The following is a 6,890-nucleotide window of genomic DNA, read 5'->3' as shown; positions in this document are numbered from 1 at the left end:
GGATGGGTGCCAAGGCCTGACCCTGGGCACCCCAGAGGAGGACCAAGGTGGGAAAGGAGCGAAGGAGAAGAGATGGGGATCCAAGTGGGAATTGGGGGGCGGGGAGCGGGGAGAGCTGCTTCCTACTCCACCACCAATTTGCAAGTTCCCATTCTGGACCTCAGTTTCCCTATCTGTAATCAGGAGGCTAAACTATAAGGCCAAAAGCTGCAGGCTCCAACCTTGCAGGCGGAAGTGGGTGGATGATGATGATGATGGAGAGGAGTATTCACTGCTTCATTCTGAGCATGTCACAGGTACCAGGCACTGTGGTCACCGACCCTTCTCTGGCCTTCATCCTTTCTAAACTACGATGGAGACCACTCAGATGGCATCTTCCCCTGGTCCTCTCCCACAGGGAGAGAACGATGAACTATCCACGTCAAACGACAGGGGCAGAAGGAGCCAAGAGCCAGCTTCACACTCAGGCGGGAACACTGTGCCTCCTCCTCCTGATTTCCGGCGCTCTAAACGTCCAGAGAAACTTTTCCAGTAACAAGCTATATAGTCTTTTCTTTCTTTTTTCTTTTTTGTGAATCCTCACCCAAGGGTTTTTTTTTCCCATTGATATTTAGAGAGTGGAAGGGATGGGGAGAGACACACAGAGAGAAACATCGACTGGTTGCCTCCTGCACGTGCCTCAACCAGGGCCAGGGGTCAAGCCTGCAACCAAGGTAGGTGCCCTTGACCAGAATCGAACCCAGGACCCTTCAGTCCTCAGGATGACTCCCTATCCACTAAGCCAAACCAGCCAGGGCGGTATAGTCTTTTCATCCCCTTTAAACATTCAGTCCTCATCAACCTCACAAAGCTGGTGTATCATGAACCCCAGTTCACAGTTGATAACTGAGGCTCAGAGAAGTTGAGTCACTTGCCCAGGCCCACACAGCTGGAGGCACAGGCAAGGCTGGTTCACTTCTGATGACACTGCAGTGGGGAGGAGCGAGAGGTAAGGCGGCAGCTGGACGCTGCTGAGTTCTGGGTGGGAGGGCCTCTTCCCCCAGCCAGAAGGCTATGAATACATAAATGTCTGATGACCCCCAGGGGGAATCCACGCTCGGAGCAGGTGCCTTTAAAAACGAGATTGATTCTTTGTGAGCAGAGGTGGGCCTGCGCAGACACCCAGATGCCGGGGACGCCACACAATGACCTCTAGTGGGACCTCTGAGGCATCAGAGCCAGGACAGACAACAGTTAAGGACTCAGGGCGCCGGAGCCAGGCTCTGGGTTCAAAAGCCAACTCGATTTTTCTTGGGAGTGTGTCCTGGACAAGTTATCGCAACATTCTGGGCCTCAGTTTTCCAATCTGTACGACCGAACCACCTTATAGGGGGTGCTGACCGTCAGTGAGGTACCTGGAAGGCCGTAGAACAGCACCTGCCTCGGTGAGGGTGGCCTGGTGTTCTTCTGCAAGGCCGTCCCAGCCCGGTCCCACCGCCAGGACAGCTCACGGTGGGCACAGGGGACGCCGTGCATACAGCCAGCTGTTGACCTTGCTTCCCAGGAAGGGGTGGGGCTTTGATTACAGCATGAGGGACTATGGTTAGACCCTAGGGGCAAAGGGGGCCCTGTCCTTTGGGATCTGAAGGCAGAGGCCGCCCGTGGATTCTCATGGCTTCCCTGGAGCCTGAGCAGGAACGCTTGGCCCTACACATGGGGCCTGGAGGGAGGACAGACAGAGGAGGAGGCCCTGGGAGGTGCTGTCCAGAGCCTGCCTGTCCCTTAAATCCAGAGGGACCAAGCTGTCCGTGGAGAGGGGAGGAGAGGGGGCCGAGCATGGCATCCCTTGCACACACTGTGCTGTCCTCCGCGTCTTAAGGGGGCCTGGTGGGTTCAAGTCCCAGCTCTGCCAACTGGCTGGGTCACCCAGGATGAGATGCTAACCCCCTTGAGCTCATTCCAGAAGTCTTCTAGAAGCTGAAGTGCTCAAAGGAGACCATCACGGGCCTCTGGTGTTCCACAAGTCTAGACTAAAGGTTGGCTTGGAATCCAGGAGTCCTGCTCCCCAGACTCCAGTCCCTCCTGCCTCCCCTCATCCCGACTTTACCTCCAGTTTCTCGAGCCATCTCTTTGGCTCCCTCATCAAACTGCAAGTGTCACGTGTACCCCAGACAGACGGCAAGACAGTCCGGTGGAAAATGTCCCAGATTCTCTGGGACTCAAAGAGGGTGCGGGGGTCCCTGGGAGCCCCAATAAGGACAGCCTCACCCTCCCTCCCTGCCTGCCTGTGGGGCCAGTGTAGCACTCACCTGGACAGAGCACCTTGGGGTCCCCCTTGTCCCGGGGAGGCGGATGGCACTGCTGGACCCGTCTCTGGCACAAGGTGACTTCCCCACCTAGTTCCTGCTGCTAAGAAGGGCTGGTCAGGCAGGCCTTCAGGTGCCAGACAGCCCTTTCTGGGCACAGACTTTCCTGGCATCTGGTGGGCAAGAAGGCTGGGGGTGGGGCAGTGGGGCAGGGAACGGGTGAAGGTGTCTCTTAGAACTTGCCCCCAGCCCTTGAACCCACTCCCTTTCTGGACTCTGTGGGGCACAAGTCCAGGAAGCCATGGGCCCTCAGGGCCCAGGAGAGGGGTGATCGAGGGAGGCTGAGATGAGCCAGGCCTCTGCCCCATCCTGTCCCCCCAACCCCCACCCCGCCCCAACAGGCCAGCGTGGCCCAGGCTGTGGTGTTTGCTTTTCCTGTCTCTACACTGACTCCATTCAGAGCAGCCTTTCTCCACCCCCAGCCGGTAGCCAGTGAGCCAGGGCACCAGGGAGAGAGATCACCACCCCCCTCCCCCCTTCACAACCCCTCCTATTAGCTTCAAGGGCTTCCTAGTTGGTGTGTGTGTGTGTGTGTGTGTGTGTGTGTGTGTGTGTGTGTGTTTGGGGGGTACACAGAAGTAGGAGGACTGGGGCAGAGGGGGCCCACCCCAGAGGAGGAGAAGAGGGAAAGAGGGAGACCAAATGGAGAAGAGGGTGGTGGGGAAAGAGGAACATGAAGTGAGGGGCAAGGAGACAGGGGATGTAGAAGGGGCTGGTGGAGACAGGCCTCCTAATGGAGGAGGCTCCAGGTAGAGGGTGGGCAGGGCAGCCGGGCACAGAGGCGGGCACAGGAGGCAGGGAGTGCCTTTCCAGGCTGACCTGAGGCCCCAGCCTGGCTCTGTGCCATCAAAGCAGGCAGGGCCTGAGGTGGACCCTGAGGCTGGGGCTACTGACTCCCATCTGAGAACCAGCCTCCTCCTCCTCTCCCCTCACAGGGTCCAGGCAGGGCTGTGACCTGGGCTGGGTCCAGGGGGAGGAGGCGGGTGAAAAGTTTCCCCAAGTCAGAAGGCCATGGGGGAGGCATCTCAAGGGGTCCTGCTCTTTGCTCTCTCTGACTGTCAGGTTGGTACATAAAGGGGGTAGAAAGGTCAGATGCGGCCTTTCAGGCCCGTGGGAAAAACTCTGCCCATTTCCCTAATCCATATTTATTGGTGTGAGACACTGGGGTGGGAGGAAGCCCCCGCCCCCACCCACCATCCCAGCCAGGCCAGGTTAGCACTAAGAACAGGCTCCATGTCACCCAAATCCTACTCTTTGTCTCCAGATTGGCTCCAGAGTCCTCCCCCTTCCCTCCTCCCCTTTGCTCCCCCCACCCTCCTTTGGGGTTGCCAAGCAACTGTGGAAGGGTAGCTGAAATATTTTCTTTATTACAAGCAAAAGCAAGACAGCATCATGGCCCCAGGAGGAGAGCAGGGTGGGGGCTGGGGGACAGGGCATCTTGTGCTCTGGGGGAACCTGATACCTCAGTGTGCCCGGGCATGGGCAGTGGGAAGACAGGGCCTCAGAGCCCCAGGGAAGGCAGGAGATGGGGCAGAGTGGTGATGGTGATGGGAGGGGAGGTGCACAGACACTGACCATCCACCTAATGCTAAAAGGAGAAGCAGTGCCCAGAGACCAGGCCCCAGGCCCTCACCTGTCACCCACCTGCTGTGCATTCTGGGCCAAGTCACTTCCCTCCTCTGGGCCCAAGTTTCCTCCTTGATAAAAGGGGGAGCATGGCATGTATTATCTCATTTAATGTTCACATGACCCCCAGGAGGCACTTATTTTCCCCATTTCACTGGTTAGAAAGCTGAGTCTGGGAGATGGGAAGTAATGTGTCTAGCAGGGAAGTGGCAGAGAGAGCCTTGAACCTGAACTCTTTTTTTTTTTTTTTAATGTATTTTTATTGAGTTCAGAGAGGAAGGGAGAGAGGGAGGGAGAGAGGGAGAGAGAAACATCAACGATGAGAGAGGATCATTGATTGGCTGCCTCCTGCACGTACCCCACTAGGGATTGAGCCCGCACTCTGGGAATGTGCCCCGGACTGGAATCGAACCCAGGACCCCCCAGTTCACAGGCCAATGTTCTGTCCACTGAGTCAAATCAGCCAGGGCAAGAACTCTTTTTTAATATCAGCTTTACTGAAATGTAACTCATATACCATACAGTTTGCCCACTTAAAATGGACAATTTAAGCCCTAGCTGGTTTGCCTTAGCGGATAGGACGTCAGCCCATAGACTGAAGGGTCCTGGGTTCGATTCCAGTCAAGGGCATGTACATTGGTTGCAGGCTCGATCCCCAGCCTGGGGTCAGGAATCGATGTGTCCCTCTCACATCGCTGTTTCTCTCTGTCTCCCTCCCTCCCTTACATGCTCTCTAAAAATCAATGAAAAAATATCGTCAGGTAAGGATTAACAACAACAACAAAAGTGGAGCTAAAATAAAGACATTTAAAAATAAAATGGACAATCTAATGGTTTTTAGTGCATTCACAGAGTTGTGCGACCATCGCCATAATCAGTTTTAGGACATTTTCATCACCCCCCGAAGAAAGCCTGTACTCATTCGCCTTCACTCATTTCTCCCACTTCCCCTCCCTCCAGCCCCTGGCAACCACTAATCTGCTTTCCATCTCTATGGATTTTCCTCTTCTGGATATTGCTACAAACGGAACCCGACAATATGTCTGAGTCCCAACTCCTAACTTCCCATGGCGCTGACCTCACTGGGTGCTGGGTAACCTAGTGAGGTGTCAGCCGGTGGCCTGGTTAAGGACGAGGGCTTTGCTGCCTGACCCTGGCTGTCACTCAGTAGCTCTGTTCTCTCCCTGAGCCTCAGGTCCCTGGTCTGCAGAATCAGGAGGTGAAGGCATTTCTCACAAAGCTGTAGTGATCCACGCAAGTGCTAGCCAGTGCCCAGGGCCTGGGCGCTATTGTTAACTGGGTCACCGTGCTCCATGTAGCTGCCTGTCTGCTTGTCGCTTCGCCCAGGCACTTGGTAAAAGGTAGCCCCTTCTAAGGGTCAGGCATTGCTCTTGGTGCTGGCGATACAGCAATGGACAGGACGAGATGCCTGTCCACGCAGGGCTGACATTCTGATGGGGAGACAGGCGGTCAGAGGCTTTCGAGGACTGATGCGTGCAGTGGAGACCATAGCACAGCATCAAGGGATGAAGCCGCCCAGGTGGGTGGGGGTGGCTGCTGCAGTTTGGAAGCTGCCCGCCCCTGCCTCCCCTATCTCCTGGAGAGGACCATCTTGTATAAACTGAAACACGGTATGCAGGGCAGAGGGTTTCACTAGTAGGATCCCCTCTGCGTGAAGACAATGGCCTGGCTTTGTCATCTTCTGAGACTGGGGACGTGTCAGATTGTCCATTCACCTCTGAAGGGAGGCCATGCAGCTGGTCACCATGTAAGAGCCGTGGCTACTCTTAGAGAACTTAGTACAATTGGGCGATTGGAGTCCGGAGCAGGGAAGGCCTGGCCTGGGGCATACTGAGTGGTGGCAGAGTCTTTCTGCTACCACAGCTGTGTGTGTGTAGATCATGATACAACTTTACTGCAGGCTTCAGCGAACCTGGATTGATGGGAACATTTGGGACAGGACTCCGGGGTTGGAAACATCTGGCACAACCTGACCGACCGGTGGCCACAGCTGCTCCCTGGGCACCTGTCTGCCATGCTTTGGGCCTTGGGCCTGCCTTTGAAGCACAGAATTGAAGCCACAGCAAGAAGGAAGCTCCCTTTTCGCCCCTTCAATGAGCCCACGCACAGCAATGCCTCTAGTCCAGCGGTTCTCAACCTGTGGGTCGTGACCCCTTTGGGGGTCTAACGACCCTTTCACAGGGGTCGCCTAAGACCATCGGAAAACACATATAATTACATATTGTTTTTGTGATTAATCACTATGCTTTAATGATGTTCAATTTGTAACAATGAAATTGGGGGTCACCACAACATGAAGAACTGGATTAAAGGGTCGCGGCATTAGGAAGGTTGAGAACCACTGCTCTAGTTCCACACCTAGAACCTCAGCTGACTGGCTGCACTCATGTACCCAGTCAATTCTTTATTCATTCATCTTTCACTCAAGTTTCTCTACGTCTGTTTTTTCAACCATCTATCTGTCTGTCTATCCACCCACTCACTTAGTTACTACTCCAATAAGGCATTCATTCATTCATTCAACAAATGTTTACTGATCATGTCCTTTGTGCTGGGCACCGTGTTTGGTCAAATGCAGCTCTAGGGGGCTGGGTGGAGGGAGGCACAGAGGGGGAAACGGGGGACATCTGTAATACCTTCAACAATAATTTTTTATAAAGCCAGTTCTGGGAGGAAGAACATGCTTAACGGGCAGCGTGGACAACTTTGCTACCTTCTTCCTGAGACTTGGTGTTCAGAAGGGATAATGGAGCCCTGGCTGGTCTGGCTCACTGGATAGAGCATCGGCCTGTGGACTGAAAGGTCCCAGGTTCGATTCTGGTCAAGGGCATGTACCTTGGTTGCGGGCACATCTCTAGTAGGGAGTGTGCAGGAGGCAGCTGATCGATGTTTCTCTCT

The 6,890-nt window shown here is 54.8% G+C and overlaps 1 pseudogene; it reads right to left on the bottom strand.

Moving 5' to 3' along the window:
* Positions 1-358: 358 nt before the first annotated feature.
* Positions 359-556, bottom strand: LOC132212952 (small nucleolar RNA U3; annotated as a pseudogene).
* Between the last annotated feature and the right edge of the window lie 6,334 nt (positions 557-6,890).

This window comes from Myotis daubentonii, chromosome 11, assembly GCF_963259705.1.
Source record: "Myotis daubentonii chromosome 11, mMyoDau2.1, whole genome shotgun sequence".
NCBI classification, from domain to species: Eukaryota; Metazoa; Chordata; class Mammalia; order Chiroptera; family Vespertilionidae; genus Myotis; species Myotis daubentonii.
Note: the sequence above shows the minus strand (reverse complement) of the source record. Positions and strands in the feature narration are given on the sequence as shown.